The sequence below is a fragment of the Cyanistes caeruleus genome, chromosome 6 (genome assembly GCF_971803275.1).
Source record: "Cyanistes caeruleus chromosome 6, bCyaCae1.hap1.1, whole genome shotgun sequence".
NCBI lineage: Eukaryota > Metazoa > Chordata > Aves > Passeriformes > Paridae > Cyanistes > Cyanistes caeruleus.
In genome coordinates this window covers 39,726,338-39,752,400 of record NC_141706.1, presented here as the reverse complement: position 1 = coordinate 39,752,400, position 26,063 = coordinate 39,726,338, and the positions used below count along the sequence as shown (strand labels likewise).

The 26,063-nt window shown below is 37.4% G+C and overlaps 1 long non-coding RNA gene across 3 annotated transcripts in view; it reads left to right on the top strand.

The window, feature by feature from the left end:
• The window catches only part of LOC111930343 (uncharacterized), a 60,986-nt gene extending 35,618 nt beyond the window's left edge, over positions 1–25,368 (top strand). For 2 of the 3 annotated variants that reach the window (XR_015288795.1, XR_015288794.1), the window contains one exon: positions 6,647–9,062. This is a non-coding gene — a long non-coding RNA (uncharacterized LOC111930343). Of the gene's footprint in view, positions 1–6,646; positions 9,063–24,062; positions 24,113–25,241 lie in introns of those variants that run through there. The other variant, XR_015288798.1, reaches the window with a different exon arrangement.
• The last annotated feature ends 695 nt before the right edge of the window (positions 25,369–26,063 follow it).

Below are 26,063 nucleotides of genomic sequence, written 5' to 3'. Positions count from 1 at the left end.
CACTTGATGTCAAAGCTGGTGAGGAATTTGCTAAAAAATAACCTGTTTTGTAGAGAAAAATGTAGCAGAATCTGTCTCAGAACTGCAGAGGAGAAGTCTAAAACTCAAATGTGCTTGTGCCCCCCCCAGTAGCAAGTAGCAGCCCCTAAGGTGTGTGGGAGGCCTCAGGAAATCACCACTGGATACTTAAGGAATTTACTGACCTTGAGATTGAAGAGAATACTGAGGAAGGGCAAGATGTAGAAGGTGGGTCAGCAGATTTGAACTCTTTATTATGCTGTAACAGCTGTTGCTATTAAAGCAGAAACATTTCCATTCCTCTGATTCCCATTCTGAGCCTGAACTAATCCTATGGCCTGGCCAAGGTAAATAGCACATAGATCAGGCAGACCATCATAACACTTTTAGTAGAGGTCAATTGTATGGACTACATTGCTTGAAATGTCCACAAAAATAATTTCTCTCTCTTAATTGACTATAATGATCTATTTGTTTGACTAATTATTTTTATGAAGAAAATCTTCTCTTGCCTTTTGCCATAAAATTACCATGAAAATGTCCTCAGCTTGGTGCACTACACTATATATATATTGCAAAAATATTCTCCACCAGTATAAAGAAAGGTTTTAAACATGTCACTCCTTATTAATATCACAGCATTAGAAACTAGAGACAAAAAGGAGGAGGGCAAAATTGTTGTTGCTTTATTTAGAAACAAAGTACATGGGGAAAAAATGTCTCACTTGTTACAAGGCACATGGTGATGTCACATTCCACAAAGATTTTGGTGCAAGGAGTATAACAGTCTGTATCTGTTAATTTTTATAGCACTTAACACTAACTGGAGCAGAAGGAAAATATGGTATTTCCCTTTACTGCTAAATATAGGAATCCTAGGGAGCCTGTAGGTAAATTCTTGTTATCTAAGGAATCGCTCATTACTCAGTCAAGTCTGCAGAGGAAGACAAGGTTATCACACGCTTTTGAGATGCCTGATAGAGCCTGTTTAGAAAAGTCTGACCCGAGCTCATTCTTAAGATAAATTACCTCCTGCAGTGTGTTCCTGGGCAAGCCATGCTCTGCATGGCAGCTGTAGGGCAGCTGGCTCCACAGCAGAATGATACCTGTGTGCATACACAGCCTCCCACAGCCTCCTTTCCCTTAAAAGGAAACCTGAATGGCCAAGAAAGAAAACTGCTGCAGTGTAGTCCCAAGCTTTCCATGGTCTGTGTGGCTGGAAACTGAAGCTGCGGAAGGAGCCAGCCAGCCTGCCGTGTAAGCACAGGCAAAGGATGGTAATGGAATCTCAGCGCACTGAGCTATTGTCTACACAAAGGTGTGCAATCTTATGTGACACAAGTACTCAGGGGAAAGGGTATTTTTTTGATTTGGATCATAAACACCTTCTGGCAATATCATGATGTTGACAAGACATTCGATTCTGTACCCACATTATAATACACCCATGGTATGCAATTTTTTAGTCAGAAGTCTTCCTTTAGTCAGAGGCCACACTTTTTTTTTCACCTTGCCAGATTTGTAACAGTGTTATTTTTGATAGAAATTTTGAAATTTTTTGTTCACATGTGTAACAAACATGAGAGCAGAATTGATACCTTCAGATACTGATAGCTAAATTATCTCTGATTTAAAAATAAGTTATTTATTCTGACAGTTCATAAAGAAGTCTGATAGCAACTGCTGATACCAGGAAGTATGACATTATTCAATGCATACATATAAACAAAACAAACAAGGCAGAAAGTTATGCCTGGTTGAAATCTCTTTCAGCTTTTCTGAAACAAAAGTATGGAGTGATAAATAGGCTATAGCCTAGGTATGATCTACTTCACTGTTTGCAGCTCATGGGTGATAAATATTCCTGAATTACCTGAAAGCTGATGGACACTTGAAACATAACACAGAATTTCCCCTGTGTTTTCCCTGATTTGTCAAGATTCTGAAATTAGCAAATGTTCAGTCATACATTGAAAGTGTACAGCACTATTTCTGCCTCTGGCATCTTCAAGACAATCAGAACAGCATGTGACTGCAGTTATTGACTACTGGGCAATATCACTTGCAGGTTATTCGAAGTGTTTCAGGAAATTTGCTATTCTTGTGTAATTTCTAGAACAGTACTATACCTAGCCTACTGAACTTTAGGGTTATGTGCTGTAAAAAGAAGTATGGTACAAACATTTTTTAAAGTAGACAGTTCAAATATCGTACCATCCTGAAAAAAAAGGTGTTTCAAGGAGAGATCCCCAGCTTTTGGACCACCTTTCTTAGGTGGAAGGTAACAGTTGTCTGAAGACTGGAATAGTGAGATGGACTGTGCTGAGTGTAGCTAGACAATGAATCACAGTGCCGTGGCAGAGAGACTGTGTGTCTTAATTTGTAGTGATAAACTGAATCACAAAGCAGAATAGTATGAAAAGATGAAGATTGGTCTGTGGTCAGCGAATGCAAAGAAGGAAGCAGTGATTTCTAAGCTGCCATCTTAGTCCAAAGGATTTTGGGGGTTTGATGCAATCAGTAGATACTCAAAAAACAAATGACATCTTACCCTGGGCCTAACTGCATAAAAACCTGTACAAATATTTAATATTACATAGATCCTGTAGACAATTTTAAAATTTTGACAAATACATGTCTGCTTCCCACTTCTGTATCAAAAACTGGGCATAAACATTGTCTGACAATCCATGTGATAATTGATTATAGACTGCACATCTGAGGATTTAAATGTCCCAAGTAAAAATGCTCTTGTTCTTGTTCTTGTTCTTGTTCTTGTTCTTGTTCTTGTTCTTGTTCTTGTTCTTGTTCTTCTTCTTCTTCTTCTTCTTCTTCTTCTTCTTCTACTACTACTACTTCTTCTTCTTCTTCTTCTTCTTCTTCTTCTTCTTCTTCTTCTTCTTCTTCTTCTTCTTCTTCTCCTTCTTTCTTTCTTTCTTCTTTCTTCCCTTCTTCTTCCCTTCTTCTCAGAAGAACTGTAGAAATTAAAAATTTCTCATTTTAATGCCTCCAAGGATTGAAATGTCCAGGATCAGTTTTCCCCAGCTGCATACACTCTTGTGTGAGTGATGATGGGCTCAGCCATCCATGCAATGCAGAGAGAGACAGTGCTCACATTACACTGCCACAAATGTGTTGTATCCTCATGCCTCGTGGAAGAGGGGAATTTGGTAACCAAAGCTCTTCATAGCTAAAAGCTGGCTGCTTGGCAAAATACTGGTTATGCTCTTTAGTTTCTTCAGTTGTGCTGAAATACTAATGGGGACAATGATTCCTACTCCAGACATTTTCGAAATGGTTTTGATGCTGGGAAAAATGGTGCCGAACCCGTCCCAGCATTTGAAGTGCTGTGTTAATTCAACCTTTCTTCTTTATTGGGAAAGCCCAAATGCACCTTTAGTGAGTGTTACAGATGGAGTAAAGACATTACTGCTTTGCAGATTAGTGCCTGTTAATATGCTGATTTGGTGAGAGAGAAGAATGATAATATCCTAAAAACACAGCTACAAGAGTGAGAAGAATGGATTCTATTTTTCTCTCTTCATGTTTAAATTTCTCCCTTCCGTTTCTACAAAGAAAGCAGTAGTTTTAGTTTACATGTGTCAAAAGGCTTGGTGCAATGAGTTTTTTAAAAGAGGGTATTTTGATACTTGTATAAACTGTGCCTAAAAATATTTTCGCATGCTATTTTAATTTTTAATTAGTACTGTTCAGCCAATCCCCATTTATTCACAGATTTTGCAAACTTTTTCTCTCTATTTTTAAGAGAACCATGAAAAATCTAAAAAAAACAAACATATTTAGAAAAATCTAAAATTGATCTCTGCCTTAACCTCTCCTGGTAAAGTCATGCAAAAAACACTACCCTTGGGATAGCTACAAAGTGGGGTACTTAATGATACCCTCCTTCATGGTTTTTGCATATGAAAATTACACAAAGGCTAAGAACATTTGGTTATATAAAAGTACTGAGACATGTAAATATGGTATGTCTGGACTGCAGTTAAGGGAGAGAGAAAGGAGCCTCCAGTGAGCCATTCATTCCACTTAAAAGAATTAGTTGTTTGAGAATTGCAGAAATAATTGTCCATCCCTTTCTCCTCCCCAGAGATGGAGAACTAGCTTAGAAATGACACTTAATTTTCAGCAGATGAAATGTGTTCCCATGGAAAAGAAAGTAGAATTTGTTTTCAGTTTTTCTTATAAAATCTAGAAAGATCTAAGTGATCAAAGTTGGAGAGGTTTCTACCTTCTTTGTGTGAATATTTTATTATTTTTCTGCTTATCATACTATTTCTGTCAGCTTGTTCTAGGTTTCTTCAGATTGGCTGTGAGTTTTTGGCTGCATGCTAATACAACTCAAAATTAGGTCCCATATGGTTCTGGACACCACCCAATACTAAAATCAGAAGGAAGCATTACTTCTAATGGAGGAATTCAAAGCTATCCTATACTCATAAACCTGAAAGCACTCCAATTCAAAGTTCTTTTTTTGTCTGGGCTCTACTTAACATCAGAAGTCTAAATGTAAAATACATGACAAAGAGGAAGACAATGCGGAGAGAGGAAAGAGTGAGTAGGCAGAATTCCACTCTGCAAAGCCAGGAATAGATTTGCTGCTGTTAGCAGATCTGCCACTAAACACGGCGCACAATGCTGTAAATATCACAGCATGGCACTATCTGCCTCTTACAAAAGATCACACCAGGGCAGCACTGATGTGGTCTCTCTACTGTACACAGCTCCAGCAAGAAAAGGCGGGAGAGTTGCCATCATGCCCATGCATTTTATGCTGTGAAAAGACTGCAAGATATTTTTATAGCTGTCTGGTTTCCCTCTTTTCCTTTAGGCGTCTTTCCTCAGGCAGCCTTCCAAATGGAAGGCCATCATACAAGAAAAATAAACAAATAAAATAACCAGATTAGCACTGCAAATAAAAAATGTAGGAATTTTAAAGAAACAGGTTAGAAATATGGGGTTTGCGTGGCTTGCGGTTTGAAAGGTCAGAGAGTAGCTAAAACCTGGCAGCTAATCTCCAGTGCTCACAGATAATGCCCTAAACCTGTCTTTCGTGCTTTATTCTTGAAAGACATATCAAATAGTCAGTAATTACAAAAAAATTTGGGGAACATGACATTCTTTGCTTATTTTCAGTTTTTCTTCAGTGATGCTTCATTAAGGATCAAGCTTTTATAATCCATGTGTTTTGCAGGCACATGGAGACAAAAAGGTTTGCAAAGCTCTTCAAAACAAATTAGATAAGAAAAATTATAGACATCATTGACCATAGATAAAGCCCATTGTAATTGGCCAAATTATTTTTAATGGAATCAGATCCAAGTAAGAATTTTAAAGGCCAAAACCAGCATTTCTTCAAGATTTACTGGGAAGTATCCATTGTTGCTATTGTCCTCTCTTCACTGCTGCCCATGACTCATCTTCTAGAGCACTGCAGCTGCTGGAACTCCAGAGAAAAATGTTTCCAACCCATTTTGTGCATGAGTGGGAGGACTGAGAGAATCCATAATACTGCACTCTTCTGGGAATATGAGTACTGCCAGCACTAGGATTAGGATGGATGGGGAATTATTAAGGCCAGTTGATTCAATGTAGGATTTCTTCTCTCATCACATCTCTGAACAGACACATGTTCTTTTTGCATGGCTCAAGAAGTTCATGCAAGGGACGGTATCACAACCCCATTTATCCTGAAACTCCTGCTGTGACTAAAGACAGGATTTTCACTAATAAAAGGCAATACTAAGTTATTATATTTTTTTTTACTGTAGCAACAGAAGGAACCAGGTAGGTAAATTAAGAGATTTGTAAAGACAATTGGAATATACAAAGAACATACTACATGAAAAGAGATGAGAAGTGGACAAAAAAAGTGAGTGAATTAAGCTAGAATGGGAAATGGAATAATAATATTAGAAAAGAGGATGATTTAAGTATACATGACTGGGAATGGAGATGTGCCTTAAGAAGCCCAAAGTAAGGGGCTTCCAAAAGGGAGAGAAAAATCTGGAAATTCTTTCTGACACAGAGAAAAAATGAGGTGTGAAATTGCAGAAAACTCAGAAAAACTAAATAACTCTAGGAAGCCTTTATTGTTGTTCAAGGTATCAGAATTGTAGATATTAATGCTATAATCCTACTTTACATCTTATTTTGCTTTTCATGTCTCATCACGTAGTATCTTACTGGTACTCAATACTTCATTTTGGCACTGGGAAAGAAAGAACACATATTTTCCTGCTGATCCAAATCCCTCCAGTTATTCTGAATTTTGTCAGTTTTTTTTATTTGTGCACTGTACTGCAGTACAGCCTTACCAGAAATATCATGGTAATATGTAGAAAACCTTTTAATAGAACTCTGCATCATATGTGCCCTGAAAAATCATGACTTGAATGTTTCAGTGTACACATATCTAACATGGACTCAGTCACTGAGGTAAGAGAGAAAGGCAATGAGAACTCATTATTTGAGACCTGATAGAGTTTGGCAGCTCTGCAAGAATAAAGGACTTGTTTCTTGAAGGGCAGAAGGTCATGAACAAAGAGAAGATGGATGTAAAAAAGTATAGAATATATAAGAATATTATATCACATATTTAATTCCACAGATCTGAGGAACTGCACACACTGATTGACCAAGAGAGAGAGGAAGAACCATAGGCTTTCTGCAGAAGTATTCATCAAGCGGGAAATGCAGCGGATGGTGTTACAGAGTGCAGGGTGAGAGAACACACAGCTGAGGAAGATAACAGGAAAAATAATGTGTATTGGTAGATTAAAGAGTAGAGAACTGATTAATTGTGACTTGCAATGTTGCACAATGGCATTACTGCAGGCAAAACAGAGAACAATTTCTTGAAGGGTGTGATCAGCAATATGGGTTTTTCTCAGATTTTTAACTTAAAATGTGCTATCTTTTTCTTGCATCAGGCAAGACAGTACAGATCACAATTGTATCATCTTCAGTAAAATAGTAAAAGACCCAGTGTCCAAGTGCTGTGAGTTAACCCTGACGAGCAACTCAGCCACATGGCCGCCATCTTGCTCACTTACCCCAGTGGGATAGAGGGGAGAATCGGAAAAGTGAGAACACCTGGGGTTGAGATAGGAAGAGGTTAATATGGAAAGGGAAACAAATCGTGTTTATGGAAGCAAAGTAAGTAATTAATTCACTGGGAGGCAGCTGTTCAGCCATTTCCAAGAAGGAAGGGCTCCATCATGCATAAGAGTTACTTGGGAAGACAAATGCTTTAACTCCAAATGTCTCTCCCACCCTTCCTCCTTCTTTCCCTAGCTTTTTATTACTGAGCATGACATGATGTGGCATGGAATACTCCTTTGGTCAATTGGGGACAGCTCTTGCAGCTGTGTCCCCACTTTTTTGTGTACCCCCAGCCTGATTGCTGTTAGGTTGAGGGTGAGAAATCACAGAATCACAGAATGGGTCAGATGATCACAGTGGGTCATCTGCTCAAGCAGGGACATCCTAGAGCATGTGGCACAGGATTGATACAGACAATTCTTGATCCCCAGTGAGGGAGACTCCACAGCCTCTCTGGACAATCTGTTCCAGTGCTTGGTCACTCACACAGCAACAAATTTCTTCCTCACATTCAGGTGGAACTTTCTGTGCTTCTGTTTCTGGCTGTTGCCCCTTACCCAATTGTTTGGCAGCAACGAGGGGAGCTTGATGCTGCGTAAGCACTGCTCAGCAGTACAGTAACAAAAACACTGCTGTGTTATCCCTAGTGTTTTGTTTACAAATGTGAAAAATAGCAACCTACCAGCTGATAGGAAGAAAATTATTCTTCAGCTCTGTGAAAAGAAATAGGAGCTCTCCATGTTATCTTTTTACTACAAAATGTGGGAACTTATGGAGAACTAACTTTGCAAACAAAGGATAAGGAGGGGAAACCTAGACATCTGCATGTGCAAGAGAGGACTAGCAACATCCTGCATATACTTTTTTATCATCTTTTTTTTAGTGATCTGTGGGGAGCTCTCTGTCACACAAATGGAGCTTCCTTTTCAGTGTGGGACTGGAACTGCCACCATCAATATTGCCAGCTCACGGGGCAGTGAGTGTCACGCAATGGGGGAAATGGCTGAAGCAAAACCAACCCCTTAGCACTTCTCCCCTCTGCACTTGCCTTCAGGGATGCCTTGAATGAGAGCTCAAAGATTATATAACCTGGCAGCAGCTCTTTAGGCTGGTTTGTGAGCCTACAGTATCTGCTATGACTTCTTATGAGTAAAGCAGATGTGCTTGTTCAGAGTTATTTAAATATTTCTGTCATGGATGTAGCTTCTTTCAGAAGCCAGGAATCATCAAAATTTCACATTTTTCTCTAATTAAAACAGTTTCCAATAATTAAATTATATGTGTCTGTGTTTCTGCTTCAAAAAGGCTAAATCATTGGCAAGCATCCTAAAGCAGGATTAGACTGCAGACCAGCTCAGACAATGCTTCCAGGCATTGAGGATGTACTGCAGAATCAGTTTAATAAAGTCTGATTAGTTTACTTTCTCCGGTCAATTTGAAGCACTGTGGCCATGGAATAAATCATCTTTTTATCTCACCATGCTGCTCTTTTTCTTTGCTGAATCATATTTTAAAAGCACTAAACATATTTTTTAAATATCTATTTATTTACAGATGCAAAGAAGCATAACCACATAAATTCCCTCTTGTCCCAATGCTGTTTGATATAATATCTCAGTTGAAAGGATTGACTTTGCTCACAAAGTCTGTACTCAGGTTTCCCTTCTTAATATATCTCTTTTTCTTCTACATAAATAACCTTGTTAGTATTACAGGAAAACAGTCCTGAATCTCTTATCTTGATTTGTCAAGATCTCTGCTTGTACTGAACACTAAGTTAGATGTTTCTGACAAATTACTAGTATAAGCAGGGTGTTGAACTCCAGATATTTATGTTATATATATACATATACATGGACCTGAGCATCTTTAAGCTTGGTTTATTGCATGCTATGTGGAACAAATAAAGAGGTTTTCAGAATGGCTCTGTCTAAAACTCCTTTGTTTTATTTTTCAATGCTTACAGCAACAGAGATTGCATTTTGCTTGTTTCCTACCTAACACCATGATAAGTAGAGGCCCTATTTAAGGATTTAACACAAAACATGTGTTCCTCTGGCCTCTTCGTATCATGCTGTATTATGCAAACAGACCTTAGCAGCCAGTTCAGGTCCTTGAAAATGCATTAGTCCAATCTGGTCTGCCTTTCACCAGTCTGTGTCCAGTCAGTTTTTCAGTCTCTGATGTGGTCTGGACTTTCTTATGTTTATATAAAAATTCTCTTGTATTCTGTACATTTGCATTCCATTTTCCATTGGAATAAAAAAAATAAATCACCTTCTTCTAAAATTATTATTTCTATATAATACCATATTAATAGAAAGAAAGAAATAAATAGCGTTCCCCAAGCACTCTGTAATATTCAGTAAAACTGCTTGTGGTACCTGAAGGTGATAGGAACAGTGTCAAAAACAAAGGGCATCTTCTATGTCAAGGGGCAACCCTATGAAATGCTGCTTAAGTTTTTGTCTCGTTGTTAAATTCTGAGCAAGAGTGATCAATGGTTTTCAGGCTCATTCAAGTGAATTGGCCTAGGATGAGCTTTAAAAAATTTAAAATTGCTTTATAATTGTCTACTGTCACAAGAATGAAGACTTGTGAAAAACAAAGGGGAAAAATAAAATCAAGTATTTCCACAGGTCCAATTAAAATGCATTGTTGAAGTTTGTATCATTAAGTTGATAATATAAAACAGATCATGCCCATGTAGTCTACCCACACATTCTTGTGTTCATATGTTCTTCTAGTTTATTTTCTTCTAACCTAATTAACCTATAATTTCCATCAAATTTGTGCACTGCTTTCAAGTAGGGTTGCAACATATGGATAGAGAAATAAGGGGAAAAGAAAGAGAAGCAAAACCTTTCCCTCATATTTTCTGAGGAGTCCTCAAAGACTAGACAAGGAGCCCTGATGCATCTTTTCAGGTTGCTGCTAAAAATGAAAAAAAAAAAATCAGACTGCAGTACTCATGTGGTGTTTTTTTTAATAAGCTTTTTGCAATTTTCTCACTTAGCACTAGCTACCATTAATAGCTGGTGCACAGTAAATAAAAGATTTATCTCAAGCTTCTACAGGGAGATGCAACAACCCAGGTATATATATAATTTTGAAAGCCTGAGATGTCTAGTCTGGCAAACCATGTTTCCTGAGTTTCCTCTGAGAAATTGTTTCTCTTGTGAAACTTAAAAAAATTCAACATTGATGCACTTTGCAGCCTGGATTTGTGGGGCTCATCTCCTTGCTAGTAAAATGTTACTAGATGCTGTTAAAACTTGGTTAAACCTTACAAACCAACTCACTCAGCAAAACAGGTTAAAATAATCTGGATAGGAGCCAGAAGAGATGAGACAGGATTATTTAAATCTAATATGTGTTAGAATACAGCTTAAGTCCTCTGACCCTAATCACTTTCCACCAGAGTACATCAAATTAGGATCCTGGGACAATTTACGTAGGAGTCTGAGTAAAATGTACTAGCTTTGTCCTACGGAAGAATTCATGGAAAATTCTTCCATGAAAAAACATGGATAGCCTCATATTAATTCCAGAGGCTATTTATATGCATAAGAAAGCTCAGCACTGGTTCTGACTCTGAAATATACATACAGTGAACTATGAGATGTTCTGCACCTTTAACAGCCTCTGATGCTGCTCTTTTTTACATTATTTCATAAAGTTAACTTTGTGTAATAAGAATTTCTGCATAGTTTGTAGGATTTAATTTTCTTTAAGCATTCTCTTAGAATTCTGTTTGCTTTCAAAACTGCCTTACTCAGCTAATGGTCTGAAAAAAGCTGAGGTGGGCTTGGATAACATGATCCTCTCTGCTGTGCATTGTTAGAGAAATGTCAATCAGGGCATGGTAATGACATTGCTTTAATGAGGAAATTGAAAATCTTGAGAGAACTGTGATATGGCAATACTCAGAAGTGCTTTGGACCTCTTCAGTTGCCTCTGTTACTCCAAATAAATGGGGTGCTTACTAACTAGAGATGATCATTAGTGCTGACACTTAGGGCTGTTTATTTGGCATGGATACATTTATTCCTATGTGTTCCTGGTGGGAGTTATCACATAGGTTAGAGGTAAAATATGGCAATTTTTCACTTTGCTTTACCTGATTTTCCATTCTTTCATTATGGCATTTATTTTTCTTGGGGTGTTCAGAACGCAGTTCTCAAAACAAGACTGAGCAGCTTGCCATCAAACCACTTGTAAAGAGCCACATTTCTGATCATTTAGTCATATAGGTGTAAATAAATAGTCCTCAACTTTTTACTGTGTTTAAGTCATAGAAAACTAAGTTTTAAGTTAAGTCAGGTAAGTATGCAATTAGATTTACTGGGATAGCTTCTTAGGAACCTCCTAGATGCTTTTGGCCTCTTCTGTCTCACAGGAGTCAATGCAGCTAGCTTCTTCCAACTTAGGAATATTCTATGAAGCACACCAAAAATAGAAGGTAGTTGAAATAGCTATTACCTGGATCTAATATAGCTCTTTAAAATTTACAATGTATAGTTTAAAAAAAAAAAAAAAAAGCTAGCCTAGGAAGATTTGTGATCTATTTTGTTACTGATAGAAAGGATACAAGATTTTTCAGAGCAATGAGTTCAAAAAGAAATATGTGTTTAGAAGACTAACGTGTATACAGCGGTGCTATTTTGAACTGGCAGGAGCCAAATGTCTCTGCAGTCTTTGACTTTCTGATTAAGATGAAGTTGGTCATCTCTGACAAGCTTTTAAAAAACAACTGCAGCTGTGACAGTCTGTTTTGTAAGTTAACATTTTCTGTTATTTTGTCTGAGTGAAGTCTCTTGCAGGGTAACAGAACTGTGGAAGCATTTCTGCACTCAAAACAAAAAGACAAGAAGCTCCTGGCTTTTCATCAGAACTGAAGCATTCTAGAAAAGATTTCACCTGAGATACTGCAGTGGCAGCATTTACTTTTGTGAATGAGAGCTACTGTTTCCACTTAGGAAGCAATTCCCATCAGCCTGTAGATTAAGGACTTTTTAAAAGGTTCCCTATCCCCTCACAAAATCCTTCCATTTCACAATAATTAAAGTAACATATTTCTCAATGATCTAAATAATATAATAAAAATTAATAAATCATTTGACCATAAGGCCACATTACAATTTTTATTTATAGTCTTACAAGGGACAAAAATGTTTATCCTAATCAGTTTCTCCTATTATTCTGCTATTCTTGCTATGCATTAATGAGGCTGTGACTTTGAACTGTCTCTAGATCCAAATTCATATTTATTTTGAGGCTTAGGCTAGGATCCATAGCAGAATCAGCCATAGTAACACGACAGTGAATGTAATTAATGTCAATCATCTGTTTCAGATACCTGTCTCATTTCAATACAACTCCTCTTCTGGAAGCAAGAAATCCTTCACTGATAATGAAAACAAACTTTGGTTAAATGCAATTCAGAATTGTGATTAACCACATAAAGCTGAAGAATTTTCTGCTGCAGTGGTAGCTACAGTTCATCTCCAGCCAGATAGAGGAATTCTTTTAACAACTGCAAAAATAATACTACAAAGCTTGCTGCGTTCCCTTTACAGAACTGAGTAAAAGCCCACTGGACTATGGTTTTTACCTATCTTCTCCTCATCTAGATTTATTCCTAAAGCTGATAATGAATTGTGTGATAAGAAGGGTTCTCATAGGAAATAATTGTTATTTTGTAGAAAGGTGCAGTTTTTAATGGGGAACTTCTCAAATCTAAAATGACCAAATTCAACAGATGTCTGTAACAGTCAAGGTATCAGGAGACCACTCAGTCTTAGCTGTTAAATTAATCTCAGTCTATAAACGTCCCAGGAATACCCAAAACAGGAATTTATAGCTTTCTCTCTTTCCTCTTCTCCCTTTCAGATTTCTTTGTGATTAATTCCTAACAGAATAAGTCCAGATGGACTGGCTTAGGTTTGCTGACTCTGTTGTGATGGCCGTTCTTATGTCTCTGATTTCTGTTTCAAAACTTCAGTCCTGTTCTTCTTCCTCTCCTGTCTTCTTCCCATCTGCATAACTAGCTTTATTCACAACTTTATTTTTTTTTTCAGGCATGTGTAGATGATACTTTCAATTATTACAAGTTTCACAGTTCTTTGCTGACTGTTGTCTCCTTTGAAGTTCTGCTTTAAGTAGTTAAAAGGTTTTAAGGGGGTCTTGAAAGCTCAAGGTTTGCATATGGATGAGCAGAACTGGGGCCCAGTCTCTTACCTGATAATTATATATGGCATCACTGGGAAGGAACATCTGTAGCTATGCTGGGGGTATGTCTTTACTTTCATTATTTCTTATATTTTGAAAGAATAATTTATTTCTAACAGTGAAATCCTCACCCAATAATTGGATTGCAGTTATTTAAATAGAGGAATATACAAAATTTTGATGCAGAAAATTAAACTTTTTTTCACCGTGTTAATTGCTTGTATTTATCTGACTTAGTAGATCAGATATTTTAAATCTAAACTTCCCACTGTCTATAAAGTCATCTTGGATGAATAAAAAAGTCAAAACAGACATTGCACCTTAAAATAGCAAATCGTCACAGCTGGAAAATGTTTGTTTCTTCTCCTCAGCAGTGTGGAAAGAGAAAGAGAGAGAAAAACATCAGTCTGTTTATTCAAGCTGCTAGTAATCTCAACCCTGCTGGCTGTCAGTCTGTCCCTTCCTCCAAACAGAGTGACTGGCAGTAATAAACACATATTCTCCCCTTTCAAAACTCAGGTCTGGGCACCCTGGCTAGAACTGCTTGCTGACAGGTAGAAATTATCCCAGGATGTGATGTATTTATCATGATGTGCACATTGTGCTAGGTGTGAACGTTCTCAAGACAAAAAGAGGACTAGCTGTGTCCTGGGAGACTCATTACTTGTGTCAGAAATGGAACCTTAATTCTGTGTCTTTGGATTTTTGCTGCTTAATTGAAAACTGTTCACAGTCGTATAATGTTTTGAAAAATCAGGGAAGTCATATGTAAGCACAATGCATTTGAAAATGAGTATGTGATTATTGACATGGCATATAAACTTAGCTTCCATGTGCCTTAGGGTTATAAGCAGGGATTAGAAATAAGCAAGTATGCAGTGACATGAAAAAACTCTGCTACAACAGCACCTGTAGGACCATGGTACTTTAGTAAAGACAAAACCTCTCAAAAATAGGCATAATAAAACTGCACTAGTGTTCCTTAGCTGGAACTCTCACATTTTTAACAGCATACTCTGTTGATGCCAGATAAGCAACTCTGCCTACTTGGCTGAGGAGAACCAGGCAACAGATAAAGAGTGCATACCTTTTTAGCCAATCACTTTCACTAATGCATGGTATGTTTAAGAAATCCTTTTACCATAAGCTTGCTTGACACAACCTTAAGACTTATTACTAATCCCTCTAAAGGACTTTTTTTTATTGTCTAGTGAAAGAACTCAAGTAAGTGTACTGAGAAAATTAAAAAATTAGGCAGGCTGAGGGAAGCAAGACAGAAAATCACTGACGAAACGCAGGGGGTCAAGAGACTTTGAAGTGGGATGATTCACAGAGATAGGGGAAATGGTTGTTCAAAGCATAAGAATAAATATGGGTTATGCAATTCCATGTGTTGTCACCCAAATGCAGCTATAACACCATCTGCTCATAGTGCTCTTTCTGCACTTTGGGAGAGGACTACCGCTGTCTTCCAAGGGATTGGCCCATGTCCTCCAGTTCCAAATGTAATTTTCCACTTCTTTTTCCATGTGTTTGGCTGTTTCAGAAGCTTCCACATCCAGAGTGCTGAACAATACTCTATATTGAATACAAAATTTTTCTACTGCCTGACATATTCCAGCATCACTTCCAGCATCCTCAACAGAAAATATTCTTCCTTTGTACTAATTTGAAAACACTCAAGCTACCATAAATGAGTAAATTTGTGGTGGTTTGATCTGCTGGATGCCAGGTGCCCACTAGAGCTGTTCTATCACTCCCCTCCTCAGCTGGACAGGGGAAAGAAAACGTAACAAAAGGCTCATGAGTTGAGATAAGGGCAGGGAGAGATCACTCACTGATTGCCATCATGGGCATAACAGACTTGATTTAGAGAAATTAGCTGAATTTATTACCGATTAAAATCAGAGCAAGATTATGGGAAATAAATCCAAAACCACCTTCTCCCCACCCCTCCCTCCTTCCCAAGCTGCAGGACAATGGTGGTTACTATTCCCTGCCAGCACCACAGGACAATGGTGGTTACAGTCAGCTCTTTGCTTGTTGTTCCTGCTGCTGTTTTTTCTCAGGAGACTTTCTTTCACAAACTTCTACATCTGAGTCCTTCCCATGGGCTGCAGCTCCTCATGAGCTGCTGCAGCATGGGTACATTTCCATGGGGTGCAGGCCTTCAAGAACAGGCTTGGGTCCCCCAAAAAGTCACAAGTCCTATCAGGAAGCCTCCTCCAGCATGGGCTCCTCTCCTCACAGGTCCACAGTTCCTGCCAGGAGCCTTATCCAGTGTGGGTTTACCATGTGGTCACAGCCTCCTTCAAGAATCTACCTTCTATGGCATGGGGTTCCTGCAAGTGGATCTCTGCTTTCCCATGAGCTCCCATGTGCTACAGTACATCCTGTCTCCCCGTGATCTGCACCACAGACTACGGGGGAATCCCTGCTCCAGCAGCTGGACGATCTTCTCCTCCTCCTTCTCCAATGACCATGGTGTGTGCAGAGTTGTTTCTCTCACATATTCTCACTCCTGTCTTCTCTGGCCACAATTGCTTATGCACAATAACTTTTAATCCTTCTGAAATATGTTCTCAAAGAGGTGTTACTGCCATTTCTGATGGGGTGAGCCTACGCCACTGGCAGATTTATCTTGGTTCCTTGGGTTGGCATTGGCTCTCTCAGACATAGGGGATGCTCTTAGCAAAGCAAAGAAACCACCCTCGTGGCCTCCTCTGCAACAAAAGCCTGGCCACACAAAAGCAATACAAAATTACTGATGGTTAATTAAGGATGTGGGTTTGCCATACTACTAGCAAGGTAAAGAGATGTCTAAACAAAGGAGGTCAAAATTTTGAAATTAAGCATTGTGGTTCAAGTGAGGAAATGGTCAAATCAGGGCAGTAGGAGTTTACAAATCAAGGCTTTAAAGTTCAATTTTGCAGAAGTATGGGTTGATAAGGTTGAGCCACCACTACATGATACCACAGTGAGAAAAATTGTCAAGTTGTAGAAGAGCGGGGTGTGTCTGAAAATGTGCCACACAAGTTATTGAACAATATTCAAAGAGACACTCTAGAATGATGATTTCAATAATTTGTTGTAGACTCAAGATTTCAAGGTCAACAAAAACCACAATGGCTTTCTTTTAGAGACTGCCAAAAAGGAAAACCTATAATTAAGTGTAAGTAATAATAACCAAGATATGTTTGCTGAAAGCAATGAACACTGCACAGTGTGACACGCTAGAACCATGAAAAAAATTTTACTCTGGTAATAATCAACACTGAAAAAGTGGCCATAATTACTCCTATTCCAAAACTTCAGGATTCATTTATAACTTCCTCTATCCTCTCAGGTGCACGTTGTACACCATTAATAAGTCCTTTTAGACTTCTTTCAGGCACTTCTCTTTGTGTCAGGCTTGAATACATTTGCCATTTGTGGTTGGGTTTTCTCTTCAAACTATCACAAGTGACTGGGAATGTAGAGTACAAAGATTTTTTTAGTTTTTTGTTTAAAGATGTTGGAGTCTGGGATACAGAGTGTGTGCCCTTGTTTCTGATACTTAGTTCTAAGATCCATAAAACACTGAATTTCATATAACATGAAATTAATGAGCATGTTTTCATGGTGATACATGAAAAAAAAATGTTAAAATTAGATAGAAAAAGCTAAAAGTGTAAGTGTGTAGATTTGAAAGTTTTCTTAAGTCACTCGGTGAAAAAGTTAGAGAACAGGAGACAAGATGGAGGATTTAGGGTCTCCTAAATTGTCTCTTGTCCTTCTTCTTTCTTCTTCATGTTTTTCTTTTGGAGGTTTTTGGGTAATAGTAAGTGATTGGTTAAAAAATGCTGTAGTGCAGCACAGAGGGTCATTGGGTCATTAAGAAAAATAATATACGTGTCTATTGTTAATTGGATATGAATAAGTATAAAGATAAAAGCACTGCATAATTCAGGGCCATTTTGTGCATTCAGACACAAAGTGTGCCACAAGGCCTTGTTGTACCATCAGAAGAAAGAAATGTACCAGATTGCAAAGATTTAAGCTTATGCAGTTAGACTGGAGAGACCTGCCAAGTTTTGTGATGACCTTCTAATAAACATGAGAAACAAGATTCTAACAAGCTTGAGAATTTTCTTCAAACCTAAAGAACTGATATGAGCAGGGCTTCCCACGAGGGAGGATCCCAAAAGAATTCAGTCCAAAGGAGACTAAGAAAGCCAGGAAGAGAAAGAAAAATATAGGAGAAATGCAGCAGAATCAGAGAAAAAATATTTTTTAGAGAAAAGTTACAAAAGGGAGGAACATTTTTCAAAAACAACAACAAGAAATATTTACTTCCTATCTTTTCTCCCCTTCTATTGACATATCCTGTAGAAACAGGAGGAGTATAGATTTCTCAGGACACATAACTTGAGGAATGCTGTGGTACCATGAGTACCATGTAAATGTGGGTTTTTTCTTTGTTTGTAAGAAACCTTCTGGAGAGACTGTAACTGACATGCTGGTTAAATCTAAATGTAGAAAAGGGCAATAGCAGGCAATGAGGTTAAGCAGAGATCTAAAGATTAGTGAAAGCAATAAACAGAAGGCTTTTAAAAATGAAAACAATATTGAGAGTCTGGGAAGGAGAAAGACGTAGGAACTTTAAAGTACAGAAAACGAAAAAATGTGTTGCAAATTGAGTTACTGATAATACTCAGGTACATATTTGTAAGTGGTCAGAATGCTCATTTTAATGTAAATAAGAATAAAAGGCTCAAGAACTGGTAGGGACAATAAATATAGCTAGTTTCATAAAGTTTGCTGAATTTTTGTATTTAGGGAAACAAATATATTTAGTAATAAAAGAGATCAGATTGAAGAGAATAGAGAAGGCTAATGCAGAATGATAATGTAGAACTGGTATAAAAATACTATTGAATAACAGCTTTATGATAAGTAAAGTTCAGAAGTTCAATATTTCACAGAAGATTTAAATGAGGGAAAATAAAGCTTAAAACATATTTAAAGCTTTAGTTTCTGGTTTGGGTTGTGTTTTTTCCTCTTTTAGTTGATCTTGACTTTGAGCATTTTTTAATTCAACAATTTAATATTCTTAAATATACAGTTTATTCTAAATGAAAAACACATATGAGATGATTTTGCTTCAGGGTGCTTTTTTTTAGACTGCAGAACCAAATTTGCAGTCATTTATATGGTTGCAGTTTATTGGCTCTTTAATATCAATATGCAAATAAGTTTTGCTCAGAGAAGGAGGTATAAGTAAGAATACAAGAGAAGAATAAGAGAGAACTCTTCTCTTCTGAAACTGTTAAGTGAACATTGATGTTAAATTAATGAGCTGATTAAGTGGGTTCATTGTACTCTCTTTATGAAAGCCAAGGAACTTTTTTTTAGTAGATACAAATTACAAAGTTGTTTTTCAGCTTTGGAAATTAATACAAGATATATTCACTAGAGTAAGTAGAACACATTGTTCTGAATTTGACACAAAACAAAGGTTAGGAAAAGCACTGTTGCTGACCACTGGCTAGACTGTTCCAAATTTATGACCTTGAGTGATCAGCTTAGGGCCTACTTTTCAATGTGTCCCTTCCTAATATGAGCAAGAGTGTCTATACTGTAAGAACTTCATGAGCTGTCCCTTCCTGTGAGATCATGTACACACACACACAGGGTGGGTGATGTTTTAATATTCTGTAGAGAGGTATATTTAGATGATGTGAGTGTTCTTCAAATGTATCATAGGGATTGGGGCCACACTTTTTTTTGTGTGAAAAAATAACTGCTAAAGTAAAAGGCTCTTCATTTTTTGATAGAAAAGCTAGTGTCCAACTTAAATCACAGCTTATAAATATTTGTATTTATTTTACAATACAATTAAAAATAGTTTTAGTGTATTAGTAAAAAAATATAAGTAAATACTATTTATTTATTTGTATTGTGTTCTCTGGCTTATTATTTCACAATGCAGGGTAGAAAAGAACTACTAGTACAAAAATTAACATTCAGCCTTGTAATGCATAGAAACCCAGAACTTTTCCATAGAAGTACCTTCTCTGATGCGTGGCCCAGAAGTTTGTACTATTTAGTTATTTATGCAGCTTATGAAGGGAACTCCTTTGATTTGTTTCATGTTGAGGACCAGCACCAAATAAAATTTCCATGCAGTTACACATTTGCTTAATGCAGGTAAAATTATGCATACTCAAAGGGAATCAAAGTCTGTATTTCTGGCTGAGTAAATATAGTGCAAAGGACCTTGTGCTCTTTACCATTTTTCATTCCATGCAAGACTTTTCACAAGAACTCGTGTGCCGTGTTTCAAACCCAGCCAGCAGCTGAGCTCCATGCAGATGCTTGTTTCTCCTCCCCCATGGAGGAAAGAATCAGAAGAGTGAAAATGAGAAAACTAGTGGGTTGACATAAGGACAAGTCAATAGGGAAAGCAGAAGCCACATGTGCAAGGAAAGCAAAAAACCGAGGAATCCATTCACCACTTTCTGCGGGCAGGCAGGTGTTCAGCCATCCCTAGAAAGCAGGACTCTGTCATGTGTGAAGGTGACTTGGGAAGACAAACACTATCACTGTGAACCCTCTCCTCTTCCTCCTTTTTGACCTCTCTTTATACGTTGATCATGTTGCCGTATGGTATAAGATATTTCTTTGGTCACCTGGGGTCAGCTCTCCCAGCTCTGTCCCCTCCCAACTTCTTGAGTACCTGCAGTCTGCACTGGTAGGATGATAAGCAGAAAAGGACTTGGCTCTATGCAAGCCCTGCCCAGCAATAACAAAAACACCCCTGTATTATCAATAGTTTCCAGAACAAACCTAAAGCATAACTACTTACTATTCACTGTGAAGAAAATTAACTCTATCCCAGCCAAAACTAGCACACCATAGGTTAGAATCCTGATGTGATAGCTAAAGACTTCTCTCTTGTAGCCACTTGTCCTACTTATACTTTAATATCTTCTCACACCAATTCTCAGAAGGCCATGCAAAATTTGCAAAATTGCCTAGTTATGTGCTGGCCCTGAGAGCACAGTATCAATATTTAATTTCCCCAAATCAATTCACTTCTCTGCTTTGGACAGCACAGTGTTTGATACTGGTTCATTCATGTTTAAAAGGCACTTCCTGTATCATTTTCTCACTTCAAGGAAGGTTGCATAAGAGAGTAAAAAAACCAAAAAAACTTACATGAAGAAAAAATATTTGGTCAAAAGTGAAAACCTGAAAGCCGCAAGCCAGGTGTAGCAGAAAGAAATATTGAAGGAGTCAATAATGGGAATCTAAAGGAAAAGGGAGAATTAAATGGTGAAACACTGTTCCAAGGGAGCCACAAGACAGACAAAAAATCCCAGCAGAGCAAGGGTGAAGACTTGAGAAGCGTAAGAAATCAGCTTGGTTGAAGCCAATGACTAAACTGAGAGATTTAGACATCTTAGTATCTGTGCAGAAAACTAGTTTAAAATTGCCTCTGGATAAGGACTTTAATCCATAATAATCCAATCATAGGTGTACCAACTCCATATATAACATTGAAAAAATAATTAAGAAATAAACCAGGAAATATCAAAGAAAAACACAGTTCCATTTTCTATTGTTTTTCTTCCTTTAATGTTTCCTAATGTCCCAAAGCTAAACAAATGTCAGTAGTAGTTTCAAGGACATTGTAACAGGAAGGCTTCAGAAAGGTGACTTCCAAAAAGGGAGGATTTTATTATTATTTAATCTGAAAAACTAGGATAAATTGAGCTTATCCCAATTTGTAAAATCATTTTAAATCTGATGCACTGGAAGAGGATCATTTAATTTCAAGAGGTCAGGAGTTTGCCTAGATATGTACAGTCTGTGTGTATTTAATAGGTGTCAAAGTTTGCATCAAAGAAAGTTTATCCTTGTAAATTGTAGGATATTGTCAAATACCCATGATAAAACCCAGGGCTGAACACACAGTTTTAGGTGGGTTTTTACAAAACTCATGCAGAGGACTAATTCATGGTGTGGTTTAGATCAGTGCAGAATATCTTCTATTTTTCTTCAGTTGCATGTAATTGATGTGTAAATCTCAGGTGGCTTCCTTTACGAGGTATTTGAGTAAAAGGTTTGACCTGGGAAGTGAGCTGCTTTTAGGGATAACTTCTAGACTACAATTATGGTCAAGACAAGATGTTATATAACCTCTTTCTTGGCATATTCAAAATATATTCATCCTTTAAAGAAGTATAACAGCTGGTGTTTTCAGGATGTCAGCAAAAACCAAGATTCAAAGGGTCAGCCTACAATTGAGCTCAACACGTTTTATTTATAGCTGCTGCAGCAAAATAGAGGGAAATCCAAGTGAATTTAAGGGTTTGAATACCTGACAATAAATGAATTTTTTAGTCACTGCAAGATTGAGCTTGTTTCAGATCTGCTTATGATTGGTTTCTTATTAATTTCTGCTAACTTTCATAAACTTTGAGGTACAGATGATAAGAAGACAGGTGTTTTTGAGATGGTGCTCCTTTCTGTTTTACACTGAAAAAATTCATCAGTATTGTTTTTCTCAAATTTTTATCTTCCATAAAAAGGGAGAGGGAGGAAACTAGGGCATTGTTTTTAATCAAGCAGAAGCTTTATTATATTCCCTGAGGTAACAAAGGTCTGGTTTTCATCCTGTATTTTCCTATACAAGGCATTGTCTATATTTCTAGGTTCACTTTTTTTTTCTGTTGATACTTAATCATTTAAATTTGTGGAAGAAATTCAAGATCTGAACACAGGTCTTAAGAAATGGAAATGCCAGTATGCATTTCTCTTCAATTTGTTTTTCAGACAGACCCTATAGAAAGTTCTGTCAGAGGCAATAAATTTGCCTTTTTTAATCATGTTTTTTTCTTCAAGTGCCCCTTCCCTTACCTGTAACAAATAGCAGATTCTTAGCTTGCAGCAGCTTCTACCACGCTAAAAGTTAATCGAAAAACATATGTTACCTGTGCTGTCATAAGCAACAGAAAGACTATGAGAGCCTTTCTACTTTCTGTGCTGTCAGGCATAGGTATAGATGAGATAGATAGGATGTTGCTTAAACTTGCTACAGGCAAGTTTTATCCCAACAGCTCTCATCTGTTTCCAGTGAACCATTTTATCAAGGTACTATTTCACTGGAGTGTGAAGTGGCAAAAGTTACCCTCATACAAGCTGTTCAGTTGTAAATGTCATTTAAGTTTAGGCTTTTATCATTGTTGTTTTATTTTATGCATAATTAATAGTTAAAATATCTTATATTTACATGGAAGCTTTATAATTTGTTCCCTACAAAGTTATGAGGAGCATTGTCTTGGTAAGAGAAGCTTGTCTTGATTTGAAATGCTGAGCTATTCTCATCTAAATACAAACTGCCTGCAGAAGAAGAGACTGAATTTCCAGAAAATGTGTGATTTATTTGCTGTTTAGTGCAGAAAAGACTTTTTTAAAAAGTGTTTCTATTATTTACTAGACCAGAGAAGTTCTGAGCAATAAGCACTTTCTCTGTTTGAAATATTGCTTTTTGAACGTAGAGAAGTGCAGATGTGAAAGGATCAGAAGCAAGCCATACAAACATGTAAATTCTTTTTCTAGTCCATACCAAAACCCCCTGTGCTCTAGTTTACTTACATAATGTTTCCTTTTCAACTGCTATGCAGTCAAGAAAAACCAGTCATAAATATATTCACACACACAATAGTATGTGACTTCACTCATGAACAGAAAAACTACAAGTTTTTCATCTGACAAAGCTGTCTTCTGACATTTCCTGTTCTGAGACTGAAAAAAATGGTGCAGTCAATGGACAGAAAAATCCTCTATGATGCTTTTGAAAATTTTTTTCAATTACAAGAGGAAAATCATAATTACTGTTTCTCTCAGCAGGCTGGAATTCTCATGTTTAATACTGGGCTGCTATTTTGTTTTTAAACACTAATTCTCTCAGGCTCTAGAAAACTTATGTCTCTTCCTAATGCATATCCCATTAAAATGTGTACAGTGATGGTAGAGCCCAGCACACAGATGGCACTTCAGCAAGTGGATATTCACTGTACATGAGTAGATGGTGTTGGTCAAGTCATATTACCTCTGGGGAGATAATGCTGCTTGTCAGTGAGACATCATGAATGTCCTGTGGAAAGGGGGGAGAAAACCTACGACATCTAGCTAAAGTATCATGGGAAGGAACTTAATATTCATAAACTCTTTATAAATGAAAAAAACCCCTCATACATGAGGCTCTTAAAGAGAGTGATCTGCAGCATGTTCTGAATTTACTTCATGTTGAAATCTGAGTCAAAAAGCTAGTAGCCTCCTGGTCTAGACATAATTACTGCTTGTCAGCATGAAGAGCTATAAACTTTGGTGAGTATTTGTTTCATAGAAATAAGAGAATTTAAGTGAAAACTGTCTAATCTGTTTTGGCAAATCCATCTTCTTTCATGCTAGCCAGAAGACTGGAGAACTTACCTGTTCCCCTGAAGAAACACTATTCTAAAAAAGTCCTCATTTTCCATGCTATCATATGGTTTTTAAGTGGAACAGCTAGGGAAACTTTGAAAATGGAACACAGTGGAACTGAGCTGAATAATAAACTAAAATTTGCTTCTAGCCAAAAAAGTTTAAATTCTTTTTTCTTCTTTTTTCTTATAAGCTTCTGTGTCTTTACTTCCTTCCAGTTCCCAAAGGACTGAAGATAATGGCCTTCAACACAGACACTGCAGAAAGGGTAAGATGTCTGTAATGTATAATTCAGCTTGACTTCTCCAGTCTGTAGTATAAGAAATGGTACTGTTATCACCTTTTGCAAAGAGCTACCATTCATTTATTGGTTGCATCTCCTTTTTTTTTATCCTGCATGTGCTTATCTGCATGGGAAAAAACTTCAAAGGGAATGATGAATAGACTGGACTCTCCAGGGAATAAGGAATATTTATGAAGTTACTCCAGTTCAGTGAACAGTGTAATTCATGTCAAAGTGTGTGATTTAAGCCCAGCAAATTACAAACTTCACTCCAGGAGAGGATTTGAAACCTGGAGTTCAAAGGAAAGCTGTGACAAGGCAGTGTTCAAAATACTTTTTCTAACAAACCTTTTCTACCACATGTTTAAAGAAGCCACAACTCCAAAACTGTGCAGCTTTTGGACCACAGATACTATTTACTCTTTACAACTGTTTCACCACGTCACACAGCTAGTTTGAAGTGACAGGCAAGCTCATTTTTGCTCATTAACAAAATAAAGTTTTAAAATGTTTACAATTGAAGTGTCTGTGTGAGAAATCAGTATAGATAACTTTCTTCAGAGAGTGCTAGCAGATTTTCTTGTCTATTTGATATTTTAAGATCAAAGATAGCATTTCATGGAAAAACTTACCAATTTTGAGGATCACCCTGTTTGTTTATCACTTCCTGTTTGTTATCAGACTATATTTGTCACATCAACACAATGATGCTAACGGGAACTCTTTTGGTTATGATTCAAATTATTCCATTCTATTTCTATTTCTCATTCAACTGCTGCTCTACAACAAAACATGTTCTGTTCTTCTATATTTTGTATGCTGCAAAGGCAGGTAAGGATCACAAAATATTTAAGCTCTCCATCAAGTACTGGTATATATTCAGTGGATTTCATTTTGATGAGGATATCACCCTAAAAGTATTAAGGAAAAATAAATCAAACAAGCAGGTAGCAGATTCACAGTAAAGACACATCCTCTTAATAAAATGTGCTGCTATGAGTGACTCTGAGTTGCCTCATGGACTCCTTTACCTGGATTAAAAAGGCATATAGGCAAGTTAACAGAAAAAAATATGGGACATTGAAGACTGTGTCATTCTTCTTAATTCTTTCAGATTCTACTTTACAAAGTTGAAGCGGTGGTCTATATATAACTTCTGAGCATCTCCCAGCCATCCAACAAGCCAGGCAGCAGGATTTTTAAATATCATCAGATATTCTACACGAAGAACTCCAGTGCAGGTACCCTGAATGGAACTGGGCTTCCTGCCCTGTTCCCTATTTTCCCCAGGTTCTTGACATGTAAGCCATTCAGAGCTAGACTAAACCCTATTTTTGCCAGGCAGCTTCCTCCCTTCAGGTCTTTCTTTTTCCTTCATTATTTTAATTAATTTTTACCACGGCTTCCCTTTTTGGAGGGATGACAAGAAGGGCTATTTAGCTTTCCTCCCCTGTTTCTTTGTATTTTCAGTCTTCTCTCTTACCCTGACTCTGCCACCTGAGGTTAGGGCAGTGGCTGGGGCAGAGCCTGAAGCTCTCTCCCATGCGTGTGGCTTGGCTGATTGCATTAGGGCGGCTGTCAGAGCACAGACAGAAGGTGGGCGGTTTTCAAGGATCTCTTCTCTATGAAAATATGGCTGCAAGAGCACAGTCACCCTGAGGACTGGAGGATCTTGGATACACAATATTTTTATCATTCTTTTTTAGTATGGACCAGTAAGAAGCAGAAGAAAAAAATAAAGCAGTTGAAAAAAACAAACTCTTGACACGGCATATTTAAGACAACCCTCTAACTGTAAAAATCTTTCAATAATGCACTGATGCTCTCATTCGTGATATAGGCTAACATGATATTTCAAACCCCCTCTGTAAAAGTGATTTTTTTTTTATTCCTTTCAGTTTCTCTTCAAATTCTTTTCTGCTATAGGACACTCAGA